General features: G+C 40.3%; 1 pseudogene; it reads right to left on the bottom strand.

Annotated features, from left to right (window-relative positions):
- Window positions 1-19,884: 19,884 nt before the first annotated feature.
- On the bottom strand, window positions 19,885-21,880 carry LOC121979994 (annotated as a pseudogene).
- Window positions 21,881-22,485: the final 605 nt, after the last annotated feature.

Genomic DNA, 22,485 nt, shown 5'->3' on the forward strand with positions numbered 1-22,485 from the left:
GGTCCCGAACCAACTCAATAGCGAACTCCACTTGCCTTCCGAGGCAAACTGCGACTCCTGAAATACATCCGGGTACTCCGGACTACAGGGAACCTTGGAGGCTGCGAACTACTATCCTCGATCGATCAACGATAACATAAAACCATGACAGCAGCTTCTGCGCCTGAATCGCCGAAATAATCGAGATACCGTCGTCTCTGATGCCAGTGAAACTCCACGAGGGTTGGTTCGGAGGCTGGAAGGTGACCACCCTCGTCTGGCAATCAACGGTAGCATGATAAACTGACAGCCAATCCATGCCAAGTATGACATCAAACTCGACCATCTCCAATACTAGAAGATCTACCGTAAGTATCATGTTGCCAAAGTCTAACGGGCAACCTCTGATCTCCTGGGTGACTTCTAAAGTATCACCGGACGGTAGCGAGACAGTCAATCGCTGGGGTCTGCAAGTGGGTAATCTACCAATCTCCCGCATAAAGGTACGGGATATAAAAGAGTGCGAACTACCAGTAATCAATATCACAAAAATGCATAAATGGAAATCATACCGGAAAATGGATCCGGCTCCGCGCATCCTCCTGTAATCGCATGAACTCGTCCCTACGGTGGTGGAGGAGGAGGTGCCGCCTCGCGTTGCGCCATCGACTATGTGCGATAAGGCGAGAGGATGGGGGCGTACTTGGCCGGAATCGAGTCTGCAATCGCCTGAGTCGGATAATAAGGTCTGGAATAAAACTGCGGGTGCTATGGAAGCATTGAGTACTCTGTCCAAGCATGCCAAATGCCGCCGCTGGAGGGAGCTGCCTCCTGTGAGGTGTGAATCTCCGCCTCCTCGTTGAGACATCGATCGACTAGATCGCCCCTCTCGACCCTCCGGAAGCCGTGTCTGAGCCTTCACCGACAATCTCGGCTCAGGTGCTCGTGCGGTTGCAATAAAAGCAACCGAATCTGCTGTTGAAGTGATGTGGTCTCTGGAACCACATCGAAACATCAGATATCGTTGGTGGATTTCCGATCTGCCGAGGAGACCGTAAACTGAGGAAGGCATCACGACTCGAGGCCTACGAAACCCTAGAAGAACTCGACACTGATCGTCGCGATTACTCGATGCTTTGTCACGTGCTGCTGGACTCGCCACGATGTCCGACCCAGTATGCTTTTTTTCCGTCCGGATATCTTGTCTGCCGAGCTAACTCTATCATCGAGCTCGATTCAATGCATCGAGTAAGATGTAATCCCTAATCCGCAAGCTGTACATGCAGATAACCATCCAATCCTGTATAAAGCGCATCATGCGAGTTCGTCCTCCGCACTAACTCGGACAAAACTGAGCCAACGGAGGAATTCAGATATACTTGGTCCACGAGCGATTATTCGCCTTAGACTCATAAAATCACGTCGTGAGCCATCCGATAGGGCGGTGGAAAGAAACGGCTCTCAAAAGCCTCTCGAATCTCATTATCAGGTCACCAATAATAAAGCAGAGTACCCACGGCATTAGCTTCATCCAGTAAATGGTAAGCAGCCACACTGCTTTCTCCCACGGAGCAAGCCATATAAAAGAAAGTCGCTCCATAGTCTCTATCCATGACAGAGCCATACTCGGATCGAGATCTCGGCGGAAAAGAGTGAAACGAGTCTTCATCGACTCACCAAGGCCTGGAATCCTAGCTCGTGGCAATATCGAGTGGTACGACTACCGCAGAACGGGCGGAAACACTGAGCCGATACTACGGGTGGTAGTAGAATAAACCGGAGGAGGAACTCCCGGTGCTTCTATATCGGAGCATAAGCCGTCGGTGGTACTTGGTGGGGAACAAAAGTGGTGGCAAATGGAGGTACGGTAGGTAATGGTGCTTTCTGCCACCCAGAGCACAGGTGCCACTGGTGTCGAGTACATAGTAGGTCCAGTGGCGGTGGTGCCGAGTACGTCGAGGCTGCTCTGGAGCAAATGTCGGGTACGCCAATGGTACACTGATGGTACCGTAAATACGGTAGGAGTGGATACCGGTCGGTGTGGCCAAAGTAGGTATCTCACAGGATCGGGATTTGAGAGCCCGATGCTCCAGCTGCATCCTGAGTCTGTCCCCAGTGGGCATCTCTGGCATATCCAGAGATCCCGTGGTCCTCGCACGTGGTCGCCCAGCACCACGCAGCAATATGAGTAGATCGTCTCATATCTGTTAAATTATATTACGGATATCAATACCAATATAACAAACATAAAATAACAACATACCTATTTGCTGTCTCGAGATGTTCCGTCGCTGTCCAATTCTGAATAACGAATATCGCCGAAAATCCAAATAAATCCGAAACGGAAATCCGAAACATAACCATATCGAAAATCCGATAATGCCCAGTTTGACTCGCAAACCTAGCTAACCCAAATATCCAGAATACCAACAACAGGTATCCGATAAATCTCCAGAACACCAAAAGCAGGTATCATAACCCGCTCTGATACCAAATAAATTGGTATCAGATAAATCTCGAAAATCCAAAATACGAAACAAAAGATCGTAAAACCTGGCTCTGATACCACTAAATTGTCACGCCCCAGAGGAGTCCCTGTCCAAGAAAATTTCGGCAGCATCTTCCCTGTACGGTGGACAATCTGAAACTTTCTACAAGCACTAAATACCTCAGCCACATGCGGCTGGAATAATAACAACAAAATAAACCATCACCACGCAGTTTATATAAGTAAACAGAAAGATAATACCCTGACTCGAAATCCACCCTACTCCACTACACTCGTAAAGCTCAAATCCGACGAACTCACCTCTTCTGCCGTCCAGGCAGGCATGTAGTAGAATAAAATCCAAATCATACCAAAAATCCATCAACATCTCAAAATCCATACAAAGTCCAAGTATCCAAACAAACCAAGTCTATAACATAGTCAAAAAGAAAACAAACAAAACCAGTAGATCCGTAAGTCTTCGGGTCTTCAGGGGACCAGCAACTAGAACTCTCTCCTGACAGCATCATCCTGAAATATAACAACAATGGAGGCGGGGTGAGTCCAACACTCAGCAGGTACAATTGATATGCAAAGTAAAGAAATAACACCTAGCACTAATCATGCGTACAGTCTCCTGATAAAAATAAAGGTAAATGCAAACCGAAGAAGACAGGAGAGAATCTGTACTAACCAGGACCCGGTATAAGGACAAACAGTCCGAAAGGTATAGAAGACCTGTATGCATGTCAAACATAGGTATCCAAACAATATGCAGCATATAAATGCAACAATCACAATCACAAACAATAAATGCATCATGCATATGATGCCAATGTCATGGTCACCCCTGACGCCAATCAGCCAACTCACAACATAAGTGGGACCAAGTGGGTAGGGCTGTGACGACCGTGCACTCAGCAACACTACTCCTGATGAGTGATCGAGTGGACGGGATGCTGTTGGAGTACATACGTACTCCTACCCCAAATCATAAATGGGGGAGCGCAATGCTCTCATCTCCCGGTACACTATGACGGGGAGGAATCTCTAACGTGCTACACGCTGCGTCACACTACCCATGAGCGGATCAACGGAGCACCGGAAGAGTCAAACTGACGTGCTACCACGCTATGTCATGCTACCCATGAGCGTCACAACGGAGCACCGAACAGTGATGAAAACTGGTAAAGTGCTCGACAATAATGGAGCAATCTATCGCACAGCATACGATCATGCAAATGGTGCATGTCACTAAGCATGGTAATATACTAAACCAACCTCTGGGCATATAACAATGGGCACCATAGTGAATAGATCAAATCAAGACATACTGATAGAAAAGGTATCAAACCTAGGTCCTGAACATGTGAAACATGGTTATATCACTACCCATGAGCATGATAGATCGGGTACAAGATCAATACGAGATGCAAACAAACAATCAATCAAACAGGTAACATGTATTGGGCAGTGATTAACCGAAACAAATAGGAAACACAATTAATGCAACATATTATTTTCATTACTAAGCATATCAAAGACAATAAGTCAAAAGTACCCGCCTCCGATAAGAAAAGTCCAAATCTGACTCCGAGATACTCGTCTCGCGTCAAAGTCCTGTGACATTAAACATAATGTCTAGTTTAGCTAATTTATCATACAACCATTAGCCAAACTAAATTCTAATCCATCGTCCAACTAGGGTTAGCTTCATTAACCCTAATTACACCTTTAGATTTATTTCTAAACTTAAGTTAACAACTTTTGCTAACACTACTAGAAATCATCTACAACGAAGACCACAACCCTAAACCTTACCTCAAGTTCCACAGCTTATTCAAGAACAAGAAGATGCTGGAATTAAAGAGTTACTGCCCCATTTAGGTTGATTGCTGCTGGAACAAAGGAATGCTGGAATGAGGGCTGCCGTTAAGGGCTGTTGGCTGCTGGAACTCCTCACTGTTCGGATCAAAAAGACCAAGAAATCAACTTCCAAACCACAACCAAATTTCCAAAATAACTTGAGCACTTTACCTCTTCCTTTACTGCCTGAAATGACCAAAAACCGGACAAAGCTGCCACTGGAAGCCCTAATGCCAGAAACTCAAGCCGATAACAAGGTGTTTTGCTGGCACTCACGGCTAGCCGACCGACGCTAGATCACAAGGGCAGTGGCGAGCGAAAGACACTGCAGGAGGGCAGTGTCGGTGATGGCTAGGGCAGAATGGGACGGCGGCGCTGCAAAAATCTAGGGCAAGCGGCCGGCGGTGTGCGGCTCGGGAGAAAAGATGAAGAGGAAGATGGCCGGCGTCAGTGGGCAGAAATCAGATTTCCGGCGAGCCCCTGTTGGCCGTGATCCAGAGAGGAAGACCGGCAATGGTTCGGCAAACCAGTGGCCGGCGCTCAAAGCTCCTGTGGCCAAGGAATCGGCGTCGGAAGGCAAAGAAGAAGAAAGAAACAAAGAGGAGTGCTCGGCTTCTCCCTTGATCACATCTTAAACGCTCAGAGGAAGATGGAACCGTCGAGTGTGGTTAGGGCAAGGAGAATAGGCGAGTGTGGGTTCGGCGAAGAAGAGGAACGGAGGAAAAGAGAAATAAAGAAAAGAAATAAAAGAAAAATAGAGGAAAAAGTAAACTTTTCCTCACTTAAATGGGTAGCCAAAACAGGCTTTCCCGGAACCCAAATCTTATCCCCGTTAACTCGTCCATACGAGCTCCGAAAAATTCCCGAAAAATTTCCAAAAATTCCGGAAAATTCCCTTATTAATATTCGCCTATTTTCGGTATTTTACAGAAGCTAGGTGAAAGATCTGGTGAGTGAAGTCAGGCAAAAGAAAATCCAGATGGATCAAGGGTGATCGGACATCTGGTGGATGGAAGTCCAAGTGGGTCATGGAGGACCGGATACTTGGCACGAGGAGAAAAATCCAAGTGGATCAAAGGGATTGACCGAACACTAGGTGAGGAAGTTCCAGCGGGTCTAGAGTGACCAGACGTTAGGCATGATGCCCCAACAGGTCATGGTTGACCGGATGTTGGGTTGGTAGGGTTTTTGGACTTGATTGGATAAGTCCACATGAGTTGGATCGATCAACTGATCGATTGACTCATGCCCAATCGATCGGTTGATCGATTGGGAGAGCACCCGTGATAAAAGGCTCCTCCAATTGATCAATGGATCGATTGGGAAGTCGGCTGGGTCACACAGAAAGCCTCCGAATCGATCGGGTGATCGATTGGGAGCCTCCAATCGATCGACCGATCGATTGGGAGCTGGGTTTTTGCGCGATAAGCCCTGGATCGATCGGGCAATCAATCCAGGCAATTCCAGAGAGCTCAGAGGCGCTCGGGATCGATCGACCGATCGATCCAAAGCCTCCCCAATCGATTGGGAGCAATCCAATCAATTGGGTTTCGACTGTTGGCGTAGGTTTTATCCGTTGGCGAGCATTTCTTCGGCAGAGCTCCAACAACTTCACTTCTTCTCCACGCACGACCACAGCTCTTCACAGGCGTTTTCTCCACTCTCACCACTGGATCTTGAAGGTTTTTGGAGACACGTCCAAGTCAAGAGGTGAGTTATAACAACAAGAAGAAGAAGCTAGGATTTCATTGTAATCTTGTAAGATTCACTTGTATTTTGCTTGTTTCCTTTGTATTGTTGTATTGTGAGCTTGTAATGCTTCTCCGCCTTCGCTAGTTACCGAGAAGGAGGTTTTTCATAGTGGAGGGTGCATGAGTGTGTGGATTCTTGGATTAGTCATCTCTTTTGAGGTGGATACCAAGTAAATCCTTCGTGTTAGCGTTGTATTTGTGTTTCTTGTATTTTCCGCTGCATATCATCACCAAGAAACAAGCAACGACAAGCTACAAGCGCGCAATGAGCTATTCACCCCCTCTAGCTACATTTCAACCCTAACAAGTGGTATCAAAGCAAGATTGCTCTTCACTGGAATCATCGCCGGAAGGGGCAAAAGGCTAGAGGGTGAAGAAGTTGGAGCAAAATTCTTCAAGTCAAAGATTTCATCAAGCTCAACTTCAAATGGAATTCAGAGATGGATTCGGATTCGACTCGAGGGTGTCTCCACCATTTGTATCCACAAGCTTCGATCTTTGGAGATCAAAGATCGAAAATTTTCATACGATGAAGATAGAGCAATGGTTTGCTCTAATGGAAGGCTTCAAAGCTCCAACAAATTCAAAGGGCAAAATTCTCAAGAGGAGCAAGTGGAGCCAAGAACAAATCCAAAGATGTGAGGCCAATGATAAAGTGACCAAGCTATTGGTCAATCTATTGCCGAGCAACATCTTGGAGTAAATTGGAGAATTTAAGGATGCCAAGGAGCTTTGGAGCAAATTGGCAAAGTTTCATGAAGAACCCTCCACTGTACCAAATCAAGACAAATCCAAAGAGGGAAACTCATTGGAGCACGACTAAGAGGAGGAGTACTCCAAAGTTGAGAGATGCTCAACTTCCGAAGAAGAAGTCCAAGAAGCTTCATCTTTAAAGGATTTCAATGAAAAGGGCAAAGAGGGAGCATACTCTTTGTTTCACGTACAAGATGAAGATGAAGAAGCCTCCACCTCTAGGATTGAGGGGGATCAACCATTGGTGACATCGGATAAAGAAGAAGGAGAAGCTTCTACATCCGACTCAAGTGGAGAAGAAGATGATGCATCCTCCAAAAATCAAGAAACATCAAATGGAGGATCATGTGCCATCCCTATATGTGAAGGTATAAATGTTTTAATTAAAAATAAAAATCATATTATATATTTTGAGTGCAGGGAACATGGGCACTACAAAAGCAAGTGCCCTAAATTGGCCAAGAAGAAGGGTCAAGTGGCACCTAAGGGCAAAAAGAAGCCCAAAGAGACCGTCCCCACAACAAAGAAGAGCAAGGAGCACATTGTATGCTTCTCGTGTCATCGAAAAGGACATTATCGGAGCTAATGTCCAAAGGAGAAGAAAGCGGTCAAAGTCAAAGGAGGAAGCACAAGTCAAGGGGGAGCTTCCAAAATAAACCCAAGGTATCATTTATTGAGCCCACCCCTTTAAATAATGGTAAAATGCATGCTAATTCTAGTTTATATCATTTAAATGCTATTTACCATAAAAATAGGAAGCATGATAGAATTAAGAAAAATTATGTAGCCTATCATGCTAAAACCACTCAACCTAAGGTTAGTAGGGTAGATAAAAATTTAGGCAAAAACTCTAAGGATTTTAGGTATAAGCCTAAAAATAAAAATGCTCAAGGATTGAATGAAAAACCAAAGTCTAGAGACTTATGGGAAAAAAAAATTAAGTCTTGAGGTCAAGACTTGATAAAATGGAAAAGACCCTAAAAAGGATGAAAAATATCCTAAAAGGATAAAATGAGCAAAACCTAGGTGTAAAAGTGTTAGGATGTATACTAAAATCTTAGCTTTTGGTATAAATATTTATTTTATAATAAAGAATCACATTGGTCATATGTCTACATTTATATGTTAAGTGTAGTTGTTCAATTAATTTATAGATAACATGGTGTGTGGTGTCACACACAGAAGATCATGCTATCAGTTTCTTATAAATTATAAATAGTAGCTCACGACTAAGATGGATAGGAACAAATCATTGGAATAGTCGTAGTGTAATTTGGTATTAGTTTATCTTAATTATGAAATTACACTAGTACACTCTGAGTATATTGAGCAGGATCATTTAAGGTAAGTTCTTTTTATACTGACTAAATAAAAGAACAAGACCTTTGTTATTATGGAAGTGTGTGCTCTTAATCATGATATAATAACAAGCACGTATACTTAATATTCATTTCTTTGATTTATCAAAGGGTGAGATTTAGTTCGATAAATCAAAAGGCCTGATAAGTTGAGAAATGGTATTATTTATATGGTGTGTTGTTGATTATAGAATGAAACTGTATCCTAGTAATCTAGGTTGATAATGTCTCCAAGAGGAGCTCATAAGGATTGTCATGTAAACCCTGCAGGTGGACTTAGTCCGACATGACAATAAGGTTGAGTGGTACTACTCTTGGACTAAGATATTAATTAAAGTGAGTTGTCAGTAACTCATTTAATTAGTGGACATCCGATATCTTAAACACAGGGAGATTAACATACTCATGATAAGAAGAAGCCCAAAATGTAATTTGGGATTGGTGCGGTAGTTCAATAATAATTCTTTAGTGGTATGAATTATTATTGATGAAATTAAGTTGGGTGTTCGGGGCGAACACGGGAAGCTTAATTTCATCGGAAGATCAAAACCAATTCCTCCTCTCGGTCCCTATCATAGCCTCTTATTTATAAAGTATTATACCCACCCATACCCACCTTCTTACCCACCTTAAGGTGGCCGGCCAAGCCTAGCTTAGAGCCTAAGCTAGGGCCGGCCAAACCAAGGTGAGAGGTGGCCGGCCCTAGCTTGAACCCAAGCTTGGTGTGGCCGATCAAAATAAATTAAAAGGATTTTATTTTTAAATTTTTTTTTTATGTGGAAGCCATGGTTTTAAAAGAGAGTTTAAAATTTAAATATTTCCTTTTATAACTTTCTACAAAAGATTAAGAGAAAGGTTTGAAATCTTTCCTTATTTGTAGTTAAAAGGAAGATTTTAATTTTTGACAAAACTTTCCTTTTTTATAACCATGTTCATGATTTTAAAAGAGAGTTTTAAAATTTAAATATTTCCTTTTATAGTTTCTACAAAAGATTAAGAGAAAAGATTTGATATCTTTCTTTATTTGTAGATTGAAAAAAAGATTTTAATTTTGAGAAAACTTTCCTTATTGTAATCATCCACATGTTTTAATAGAGAGATTTTAATTTATAAAAGTTTCCTTTTATAACCAACCATGAAGGGATTTTTTTAAAAGAGAAATTTTTATTTCTTGAAACAAATTAGGAAGTTTTAATTTTGTATTAAAACTTTCCTTGCTTGGAGGATTAGAGGTGGCCAGCCACATTGATTGAGAAAAGGAATTTTTTTAATTAATTAAATTTTCTTTCAATGGAAAAGATAATAAAGAAGTTTTTATTAAAACTTTCCTTATTTTCCAAGACCAAGGAATATAAAAGAGAGGGTAGAGGTGCCTCAACTAAGAATAGAACAATATAGATCATCTATTCCTCTCTTCCTTGGTGTGGTCGGCCCTCTTCCTTCCCTTCTCTTCTTCTTGTGGCCGAACCTCATCTTCTCTTGGAGTTCTTGTGGTGGCCGAATCTTGCTTGGAGAAGAAGGAGAGAAAAGAGGTTTTGTTTCTAGCTTCCCTTGGAGCTTGGTGGTGGTGGCCGAACCTCATCTTCACTTGGAGATTTTGTGGTGGCCAAAACTTGCTTGGATAAGAAGGAAGCTTGGGTGGATTCTCGTCTCGGTAGATCGTCGCCCACACAACGTCCAAGATAAGAAGAGGAATATGATAGAAGATCAAGAGGTTGTTTCTTACAAAGAAAGGTATAACTAGTAATTATATTCCGCATCATACTAGTTTTCTTTGTATGGATTTTGAAATACCAAACACAAGAGGCTAGTGATTCTAGGTTTCGGATTTGTAATTCGAATGTGTGTTTCTTTGTTTTTTGATCTTGTGATTCGATTGCTCTTTTTGGTTAAACCTAGGGTTACTATAAGGAAATTAAATATTAAATTTCGTCGAGAAGCTTGGTCGAGGCAGTGGTGGATGTTCTCATACCTAAGAAGGCCAAGTGCCTCACCATGTTTGACCTGGGAGTCGATCTCTGAAATAAATATTTAATTGAATTTGTAACATAGGTGGATTTGGATCTATAATGTTAAGTATCATTTGTGATCCAAGTCTAAACCTCTAAGAACAGATAAGTTAAATTTGGAATCAATAATGTTAAGTTCTGTTTGTGATTCCAAATTTAATTTCTAAATAACACAATAGGTTGTTAGGAAAGGTTCAGGACTTGTACAAAAATTTTGTACAGGGGAACCAGTACGATATTCCAAGCAGCAACCAACAAGGAGTACAAAAGTCATCCAATGGTCATAGGAGTTTGGGATACAAACCTAAAATCAAGAAGGATGTGCCTTCTTATCATAGGGTTCCATATAGTTATGGAACCAATCCTAGGTCTAGCTGTCAAGTCAAGGATACAAGGGAAGTTATCCCTAAAAGTATCTTTACAACGACAAAAGTGACTAAGACTTCTAAGAAGTCTAACAAAGTCACTAAGAAGGTATCTAGGGAAGTTATCCCTAGTGAGTACCTAGAACATTCAAGGAGCACCAATAGATTTTGGGTTCCTATGAGCATTTTCTCTACCCCTTAGATGGGTTAGAGAGTGTCAACTCTAATTGGAAGGATAATTAATCCAACCTTGATAAAGTTGACACTCGAAAAATATTTTCAAGATTTTTATTAACCTTTGAAAATGAAATAGAAAATGCATTTACTCTTTGGAAGAGTAAAATGTTTCAAGCTTTGAGGAATTAAATTAAATTTTGATTGGCACAAATAAGAAGAGCACAAGAAATGTCAAGTTGGGATTTTGACATTTTCTTAAGGAATTAAAGGCAAATTTAAGCCTTATTTTAAATTTATTTACTCTTTGAAAGAGTAAAATGTGTCAAAATTTGAGGAATTGGACATAATTTAAATTGACACATTTAGAAAATGATAAGAAATGTCAAGTTGAGATTTTGACATTTTCTTAAGAAGTTAAGGGCCAATCAAAGCCTTAATTCAATGTGTTTGCTCTTTGTAAGAGTAAAATGTGCCAAAAATTCAAGAAATATGCTTAATTTTAAATTGGCACAATTAATCAAGTACAAAAGAAATGCTAAGTTGGGTTTTGACATTTTCTTAAGAAGACATAGGCAAATCTAGGATTACTTTTAGGTTTAGCTAAGGATTTAAGGACACTTAGATAGACAATCTAGGTATATTTTAGTTATGCTAATTGTCATGCCTTGTTTGCCCATCACATGCCATGACATCATTTTTGCATTCATGCTTATTATGAAAAACAAATAAAAATACCATGTCATGTCATGTCATACATCATGTAGTTATAGTAAATTTTCTTTTGAAAATTATTCATTTTGATGTATGACATAAATCATCATGCATTATTTTTATTCCTTGCAATTAAGGACATAATGACATTTTCTAACAAGTAACATTCTAGGTGGATGTTTATGATCCCAAAATGTCTAGATAGATATGTATGATCCCTAGTTTAGGGCAAAACCAAACTTTGCATCTCACAAAGACCTATAAGATGCATTGTATGTATTTTAGTGTACATTATATACAAGTGAGATGTTAGGATGATGAACAAAATTCAAGATGTTGATTTAGTGCATTCCTTTGAGTTTTAGGTTCATCAAAACACATAGTTATGTGTTTTCGAATTATTGGGAAAACTAATGTACAAGTCATGTGCATTGAGCCCAAAGAACATGGTTGGATATTGGTTTTGAAAATAATTTAAAATGCTTTTGGAAAACCTTGATGAAGACTATCTTTTGATAGTAATCATCATTGAAGAGTTAGACACAAACTTGAAGAAAACACTAAAGTTTTTACAAGTTTTCAAGTTTGTGTCAATCTTTGAAAATATAAAGTATTTTTATAGAAAACTATTTTTTCCTTGATAGTATATACCATAAGGAATGTTTACATGAATTTTCATTATTTTTAGAAATTTTAGAATTTATGGGAAATTTCTGAAGTTCACTGAAATCACATTTCAGGTTTTCAGGCATTCAATCTATCACCCGATCGATTGAAGTGCCTCAATCGATCGGGCGATCGATTGAGAAGGTAGAAATGGTGAGCAGAAGCTCTTTAGATCGATCCACCGATCGATCCACACTACTTCAATTGATCCATCAATCGATTGAAGTGCTGATTTCGATTGTGAAAGCTAAATTTCAGCATTTTAGACCATTTTGAGTCTAGGTAACCATTCCTAACTCCTCAAAATACATTTATATACATTTAGGGGGAGTTTTCATGATGAAAATAAGATTTGATTGGTTAAGAAAGACTGAGTAGAAGTTTAAGTTGATGTTTGGTTTGATTATTGAAATTTTGAACCTCAAAACTTCTAAATTTGGATTTCCTAAAGATTTAGGGATTCCAAGTCATTGTTGGTGCAATGACAGAAGTTATGTGCATGCCTTTAAGAGGAGTTACTCTTTAAAGACATGAAAATTTATTTTCCGGAACCATTGAAGGTGGTTAAACCTTCGTTTAGACAATAAATGCTCAAGGTTGAGCATTGAAAAACCAATGGAGAGTGGATATCTTCATTGTGGGATTATGGATGCTTTTGGATGAGCGTCATAATGTGAAATAATGCTCCAGGATAAGCATTTAATACAGTGAAGGGGATGAGACCTTCATTGTTGTATTGGTTAACGCTCAAGGGTGAGCAGTGAAGATAATGAAGGATATGAGACCTTCATTATGGTGTTGTGCACAATGAGTGAAATTGTGAACAATGAGTAACTCTTCAGGGGGAGAGTTCTTTTTAATGCATGACAATAGGGGGAGAATGTGTAGGGTTAAGTTAGGCCTTCATCACCTAAAGAGGGCGTTTTACCCTCTAGGATAGGGGGAGAATGAAAGAAACCCTCATTCATACTTTGGCAAGAAAGGAAGTTGAGGCTATGAGATTAGCCTAACTTAAAAGGTATTGTCAAACATCAAAAAGGGGGAGATTGTTGGTGCAATATTCCCTAGGTCAAGGTTGACTAAGCTTGAGATGACTTAAGCTTGAGTCTTGATGCTTGAGTTTCGATGTTTGACAATACATGGAGACTGATGATACATGAAGATTGCAGGTGCAATCATTCATTTGGAAAGATTGTTAGTACAATTCTCTTTTGGTCAAGGTTGACCAGGTTGACACGATGAGAAGAGTCAAGTAGGTCAAGATTGATCAGATACTTAACTGGGAAAGTCCTGGTGAGTGAAACCAGGCAGTTGGGAAATCCTGGTGAGTGAAGCCAGGTGAAAATCCTAGTGAGTGAAGCTAGGTGAAAGCCCTGGTGAGTGAACCCAGGCAGATGGAAAGTCCTGGTGAGAGAAGCCAGGCAGATGAAAATCCTGGTGAGTGAAGCCAGGTGAAAATCCTAGTGAGTGAAGCTAGGTGAAAGATCTGGTGAGTGAAGTCAAGCAAAAGAAAATCCAGATGGATCAAGGGTGATCGGACATCTGGTGGATGGAAGTCCAAGTGGGTCATGGAGGACCGGATACTTGGCATGAGGAGAAAAATCCAAGTGGATCAAAGGGATTGACCGAACACTAGGTGAGGAAGTCCCAGCGGGTCTAGAGTGACCAGACGTTAGGCATGATGCCCCAACAGGTCATGGTTGACTGGATGTTGGGTTGGTAGGGCTTTTGGACTTGATTGGACAAGTCCACATGAGTTGGATCGATTAATCGATCGATTGGCTCATCCCCAATCGATCGGTTGATCAATTTGGAGAGCATCCGCGATAAAAGGCTCCCCCAATCGATTGAGAAGCTGACTGCATCACACAAAAGCCTCCAAATCGATCGGGCGATCAATCGGGAGCCTCCAATCGATCAACTGATCGATTGGGAGCTGGGTTTTTGCGCGATAAGCCCTGGATCGATCGGGCAATCAATCCAGGCAATTCCAGAGAGCTCAGAGGCGCTCGGGATCGATCAACCGATCGATCCAAAGCCTCCCCAATCGATTGGGAGCAATCCAATTGATTGGGATTCGACCGTTAGCGCAGGTTTTATCCGTTGGCGAGTATTTCTTCGACAGAACTCCTACAACTTAACTTCTTTTCCACGCACGACCACAGCACTTCACAGGCATTTTCTCCACTCTCACTGCCGAATCTTGAAGGTTCTTGGAGGTACATCCAAGACAAGAGGCGAGTTACAACAAGATAAAGAAGAAGCTAGGGTTTCATTGTAATCTTGTAAGATTCACTAGTATTTTGCTTCTTTCCTTCGTATTGTTGTCTTGTGAGCTTGTAAGGCTTCTCCGTCTTCGGTAGTTACTGAGAAGGAGGGTTTTCATAGTGGAGGGTGCATGAGTGTGTGGATCCTTGGACTAGTCACCTCTTTTGAGGTGGATACCAAGTAAATCCTTCGTGTTAGCGTTGTATTTGTGTTTCTTGTATTTTCCACTGCATATCATCACCAAGAAATAAGCAACGACAAGCTACAAGCGCGCGATGAGCTATTCACCCCCCTCTAGCTACATTTCGACCCTAACAACTAGGACTTCCTTCCTGGTGTCTAGTCCTCTTGATCTGAACATAGGATCCCTGACTTTCTTTGTTTGAAATCAATATTGTACTCACATGGCTCAATCAGACCATAACTCTTGTGCATAGTTGGCGGTTAAATCTTCTGATATTCCAGGCTCTGATACCAATTGTAGGATCGAAAAAAATTTAGATATCTCTACAATGATATGATATTATCCACTTTGGACCTAAACCCTCATGATTTTACCCTTGGGCTCTACCCAAAAGGTCTCATGCCAATGAAGATATCTTTCTCTTATAAACCCATGATCTTTCTCATATGTTTTCAATGTAGGACTATGTTTGCAACCTTGCAACCCCAACAAACTATTGTGGTTCAAGTACAACATCACATCCATCTAGGGGTAGAAGAAAGAAATCTGTGATTAATTCATAATTTGGTAAGAAAATTTTAATACTATCACATTTTCCTGGACTACTTGTAAGTGATCTTCTATCTGCCACCTTAACATCAAATGTAGATGCTTACTCTATTTCTTGTTTAAGCCTTCTTGCCAAGGTTGAGTCTAGAAAATTATTGGTGCTTCCTGAATCTATAAGTATCATTACTGGTTGTTTTTTAATGAATCCTTTTACCTTCATCATTTGCGGAGTTTGTAGTCCTTCTAAGGCATGAAATGATATTGCCTTAGAGTCAACTTGTATTTCGTTGAAATTATCCCTTATTTCACCTTCATCGAAATCATCTTCTTTCTGAGAGTTCTCTATTGGTTCAATCATTAGTATCCTCTTTTGCTTGCATTGATGACTACGGTGCCACTTTTCATCGTAATTCCAGCATAATCCCTTTGCCATTCTTTCCTGATCTCTTCTCTTGTCAAACTACGGGGTGTTGAATAATGTGATGTATTTTCACAAATTACCTTTTTATTTCTTCATCCTTCCTCATTGATCTTTTCTTCTTGTAGTCGTGCAAAGGATAAGGCAGCCTTCATGGTGTAGGGTTGATTCATTTTTACTTCACGTTGTATATCAAGGTGAAGTCCTTCAATAAAAGTGCCACTACAACAAAAACCTTCATAGACATTGATTTTCCACCGGTGTCTATTTTATTTTCGACCGATGTCTATGAAGCCGATGTTAAAAGTCTGCCATTTTAGACATCGGGTTAAAACCGGTGTAGTATCACTTAACGACACCGGTCTTCGAATCGATTATTAACCGGTGTAGTATCACTTAACGACACCGTTTCATCAACGGTGTAAAACCGATGTAATATTGTATGTTAATAACACCAGTTTTGGTAGCGGTAAATAACCGATGTAATATTAGTTAATAACACCGGTTTTGCAGCGGTGGAAAACCGATGTAATATGTATATTTGTTCACAAATTTGATTTCCGAAACAATGAAAAACTGACAATAACAAAAAAAAATACACAAATATTCACAAATTATACAAATATTCTTCATTCAATAATATCCATAAAATACACAAATATTAACAAATTATATAAATAATCTTCTTACAACAATATCCATAAAATACCCAAACATTCTTTTTACATCAAAAGCTAGCTAATAGATATCAAAATCAAGGTAGAACATTCTTTTAACATATCAAGGTAGAACCACACTTCAAATGTAATCTAACATGCATTCAGCCCACTCGAACCGCACTTCATCAATTTCAACTCTGGAGTACTTGAGATTTGTAAACTGTAAAAACACATAAATCCACCATATGTCAAATAACTAAAACAAATGTGTACATGTATCAAATAAAATAGAATACTGAGTTTTTAAAGGATGCTGTGGAAGATAACGAATATAACATAGAATCTAAAACTTTCATATATGACACTTAGTATATGCTGCTTAGAATATAACATAGATAATTTGCTCCTTCTAATTCAAGTGTACAGATTGATAAGAACCGACAGCATCATACAACAACTTACTAGGCATGATAATGGTTGAACAAAGAAATATGGCTACACAACAAATCCAGTGAAGGAAGCATAGAAGAACAAATCTACCTCTGATGAAGAGATATACTATTTATTGTACTACCTCTGATGCCATCTTGGTATCCTGAATAACCTGCACTAAGCTCCCTATTTTCTGTGATTTCTGCTACCAACCACAGCAGCAAGGAATGCGGCAAGAAGGCAGCTGCCTCCTTAGTTCAGCACCCAAAACAACAAGTTAGAGCTTCCTTTTGGGTCCATTTAATCCTCTAGTAAGTATAAACTATTTTCCCTTTGGTTTATGATGGATTTGGAGTGTCTTGACCTAAGATATAATCCTCTTGTAGCCCTCTATATTAAAGGCCAGCATACATGGAAAATTCAGCATGTTCTTCTGAAGTCAAAAAGACTAGTTTAAATCATCATGCACTATACCAATCATTAACAAAAAGTTTGACAACAGAAAATATCATAACATGAGGTATATCTCCCATGTGACATGATATGCTAATCACTACTGCATGCACAACTGGGCTATAAACAAACATGGTTAAGAGTGATGCAACTAGGTAAATACTGAAATGAACAAAAAATAATAGCAAATTGGAGAACTGCATCATCATCCAAGAAGGAAATCTAAAAACGAATATATATATATATATATACAAAGCAAGAATCATGTAAAAACTATAGTTATTTAAAACTAAAATAAATCAGCCAAGCAAAGATAAATTTCATGGCAAGCAAATAATTATCTCATCACTGCTAGAACACAAATATATTAAAAAAAATTCACTACCCCATGAAAACCTCATTAAACTGACCTAAACAAACTAAGATAAATACAGTTAAATGAACTAGCTAAACATAGTAGGGTATTTGCATTTAGCAACTACAATTAGGATGCTCGTATGCTAATTACTTTGTGTGAATTCCTACTATATCAACCACAGTAAATTTATCTAATACCATTAAAGAATTTTGTTTGTATGCTAATTACTTTGTGTGAATTCCTACTATATCAACCACGGTAAATTTATCTAATACCATTCAAAAATTTTGTCATTTACCGTCAAAGAAATCATCTAATATCAAATTATCAATTAATGGTGATAATGAACTTTAATTTTTCTTGTATTCCAATACACTACTGTACTTCCAGCAGAATCAAATTGCTTATTTCCAGATGAATAGGCGCAAACATAAAAATTAGTAAAATTAAAATTAAAAAATGGACTTACCTTAGCTCCTTCATCGCCAATATTATTTCCTGATAGGTTCAGAGTTTTAAGCATGGTATTCGTCTGAAGAACACCATAAAATGCCTTTAGGCCAACTGCTATAATCCCATTGCCAGAAAAATCAACTTCCTCTGCTGCCTGAGACTTGGAAAAAAACTAATGAGATGCTAAACGACACAAAAATTTGGCTACTTGTTAACAAGAGGCGAGCAAAAAAGGAAAAGCAATCCAGTGCATGAATGCAGAACATATCAACTTTTAGAATATCACAATGATCCATAATGATTAACATACAAATTGAAAAACTTAATCTTAAGCAGTATGAATGTGAAGATGAAAATAAAATGAGAGGACGTAACCACACAATCACTAAAATGGGCTTAATATTATGTGTAATAAACAATGAAAAAAAAAGAATCTGAATTTCACTCAACATGACTGGTTGCTAGACTATCCATGCAAAATTTCCTTAAAGAAAACATAAGTATTTGTGATTAAATGAGTGTCAAGAGGGTAGATGTGTCCACAAAATTATTACTCGTGGAAGGCTGTCCCATGGTAATTCAACAAGCGGTTCACAAATTTTAAAAAAAAGTTCCATGCAATAAGTAAAGTTCAGGAAGGATAAGTTTCACTACTATCGAGCCCCGGGACCAACAGAGTTTAGATGTCTGGTAGAAGTGTTGTATGCAAAATCAAGAACATCATGTAGGACCGTTGGGCCGGCTAGAAGGGTTGGTAAATAACCTGTCAATTAAAAACAGACAACCCTTCCTCGAACGATTAAACTAACACTTGTAAAATGAATTAAGCAGATAAATAGAAGCATAAACGAAAAGACGAGGCACCAGATGTTTACTTGGTTACAACCGATGTGGTTGTTAATCCAAGGAAGATTAAGCTCAAAAACTCCTTCAGGCGGAGAAGCCTCTTACAGCGTTTAGGCACAGAAAACAGAAGCTTAACTACAGCTAAAGTATACAAGTGTTTGGAAATAGAATGATCGTAATTGTTGAAAAGCTTCTGGACCAAGGCTATATTTATAGCCTTGGTCGGGGCGCCTGGAAGGGTTCCGGGCGCCCTGGGGGGATAAAATTTATCCCCCAACGGTTGGATCGAGTCAAAGCTCGATCCTGTGAAAAAGTCACTTTCGGGCGCCCGGAACTGACAGTTCCGGGCGCCCCAGACAGCCCCGGGCGCCCCGGACAGCTCCGGGCGCCCCGGACAGCTCCGGGCGCCCTGGAGCCAAAAGTCAACCCAGTTGACTTTTGGTCCGTGCTCTCTTCTCCGGTTCAGCTCGCATCTTGTTCGGGTCTTTCTGCTTCGGCTTCGCTTGCTTGGGTGATCTCTGACATCCGGAATAGGGCTCACCCGAACCCATCTTCCGGTCTTTTCGAGCGTGCTTCCCTCCGGCTTCTCGTCCCTCGGAATTGCCGCGTGTCCCTTCTCGTCCACCAGCGTACTCATCCGCAGACTTCGTCCCTCGGTCGCACCCCGTGCCGACCTTCGCACTAGCTGTGTCTCTTGCTCCCCGTGCAATCTTCCGCTCCGGCTTTCGTACCTCGGAACCACCGCGCGCACTTCCTTCTCGTCCGCCGGTGTACTTTTCTGCAGCACCTCGTCCCTCGGACGCACTGCGTGCTATCCTTCTCGCTAGCTGTGTCTTCCGCTCGAGTACCTGTGCTCCTAAGCTCCTGCACACTTAGACACAAGGTTAAAACAACGCAGGACCTAACTTGACTTGTTGATCACACCAAAATAACCTTGGGGTTCCAACACATCATTCTAAAATTTATAATTACAATAGTATCAGATATATGGCCTTTGATTAGGCTAACAGCTGTTCTTTAATAATGACGTGTATCAGATTCAGAATTATGTGATTGAACTTTAGAATTAGCTAGCATTTGCACATTAGTGGCCTCAACACATTTTGCATGCATTACAGATTTCCTTCCATAATATATTTTATTATTTACTCAAAACCAAATTCATTGATGGGGGAGCATTGCTAGAAGAAATTTAAAATGATTGTCATTGTAAAGATAAATAAGAAATCATGATTTCAGAATGATATAATTTATACACATACGTAAGGCCAGTGCCATCTATGTCAAACTCCAAATGGATGCAGGACCGGTCCGAAGCTGAAGTATGAAGCTCTCGTCTCACAGCCACAATAGCCCTTGAAGATACAAAAGTTGTGTTAGATATGCTTTTCACGGACTGGAAAATCCTAACCAGTACTGTTTTTAAATTGTCTTTGTAAAGAGCATCTCTACCTGCATGGATGTTGTATGTCATGAATAGCATGGCCATTTGCAAAACTCAAACTTTTGTCCAGATATGGAACTTCTTCAGACTTGACAAATACAACCCGGTATTCAGGAATGGCAGCTGTATAAGGAGTAGATGCACCTGTCTCATTTTCATCCTGAAGTAACTTATCCAACTCCGGCCAAAGAAGCTCCCTCCTGAAAGTACAGTTGATATTTCATATTCCACAAAGGAGTAATGAGATAGTGATGGGAAAAAGAGAAAAAAGAACAGAAAACTGAAAAATAACTGTAGCCGACATTGGAATTTGGATGGCATGCATAAAAGTTTGCCGATACTACATACCATGCAGCGAAGTCATCCTTAATACACTGATCATCATCTCCCAACCCCACTTGGACAATGTGCTTGGCGCCTATGCAGAGGAAAAAAAGATAGAAGAATATGCAAGTAAGAATGATGCTTAAATTCATTAAACACATCTACAAACTTGCACATGACTACTACATTACAGTTGTATTTATGAAACTCACAGATAACATGACTACTCAACTGTTTCTTAGTAACTCCTCAGACCATGTTGACTTTACAAGTTTTTAGAGTAACAATTAGTCTACAAAACAAATTAAATTCTCTAGGAAAATGAAATGCATGAACTTTGAGATTGCAACTGAAGATAGGATTTAAAATCAGCTTAAGGAGCATATGTGACTTAGTCAAATCACAAAATAAATAAATCGAGTATATACCTTGCTCACGAAGCAGTTCATCGACCACCACAGCAACCTTTGCAAGGACACAATACACAAATATATCAGCCAAGCAATTCCCACAAAAAGAATACTGACAATTTCATCATGCCAAACCTTATTAAAATGTTCATATTACCGATTGCCCAAACCAAACACACCAAATTGAAGATTTTCCAACCAGATTCCTCTCTCTTTCCCTTATAAAAAACTAATAATCAGCAATCGATCAAGGCAAAAGGATTATTGGTAGAATAGATTAACTAAATGTTCATGCTTCCAGAACCTCTGTAAACCATTTGTAGAACCGGGCAGCATTATCAGTAGGCTCACCATCTCCATACCTAAAGAAAACAAAGGGATCAGCTCGAACTTTGAGGAAGCTGATTGTTTATACAAACAAAAAATTCCTGGCTTTCAACTTACGTAGCCAAGAAGAACAAAGCCAAGCTCTCCTTTTTCAGGTTCTCCTCGTACTCATCATCCTCAGTAGCATATTCGTCCTATAATTGAGGAAACTAACTACAGATCAGTCAATTAATCAGTAGTATTTCCAATGATCTGAAACAGAAGGAAGATAATCTTACGATATCCATGACTTTAAATATGGCATTAGGGTACCGTGCTTTTGCCTCCTCAGCCAGCGCCTAGAAGGGGGGAAAATCTAAGATCATGGGAGAAAAATTCAAAAAATGAACTACTCGGATAAAAACCCTAACCTTCGCGAACCCCTCAACCGTCTTGGTCTGTGTCCCGAAGAAGACGGTGACCTTCTTCTTCCCTTGGTCCTCCTCTGTATCCATCTGGGTCTTCACCACTAGCGGCTTCGGCGGCTCGGCGGGCTTCCTTCCGCTCGATCGCCGGATGAAGAAGATTGCCATGCAACCGACAAGCACGACGATGACTATGCTCAGGACGGCGATCAGCAGCCGGTTCTCCATGAACGCATCCCCGGTGCTTGAATCGAGCCCATATCCGTCAGAGAGGGAGGCGACGACGACCGACAAGAGATCAAGGGACGACGCCTTCTCGGAACCTATCTACATCTTGGCGGATCGAGCGGTGAATCGGAAGCACAGATCTCCGATCTCTGTTTCTGTTTGCTTCGAATTGGGAGAATAAAGGAGGTCGAGATTGGGTCGGCGATGGGAGGGGAGGAGAAGATAGAGGCGGAGAAGGTGAGTCGCCCGAAGACAGCTCTCTCTCTCTCTGCCTCCCGTGGACGACATCATATAGGGTTAGGTTAGAGGGAAGAGTTGAAAATTTTAGCTAAGTATTGGTGGGAAAATTATCATAGACATCAGATTTTAAAAACCGATGTTAAAATCGGTGTCTATTAACGAAAAAACGGATGCTCATAGACATCGCCTAAAAAACCGATGTCTATGAGCGAAAATCTGCGCTCATAGACACCGGTTTTTGGAAAAACCGGTGTAAAATACTCAAAGACTTCGGTTTTTGCTTAAAACCGTTGTTGTTCCATTGATGTCTATGAGGGTTTTTGTTGTAGTGCCTAGTAATTGCTTTTCTGACCAATCATGAGTTC

The sequence above is a fragment of the Zingiber officinale genome, chromosome 5A (assembly GCF_018446385.1).
Source record: "Zingiber officinale cultivar Zhangliang chromosome 5A, Zo_v1.1, whole genome shotgun sequence".
NCBI classification, from domain to species: domain Eukaryota; kingdom Viridiplantae; phylum Streptophyta; class Magnoliopsida; order Zingiberales; family Zingiberaceae; genus Zingiber; species Zingiber officinale.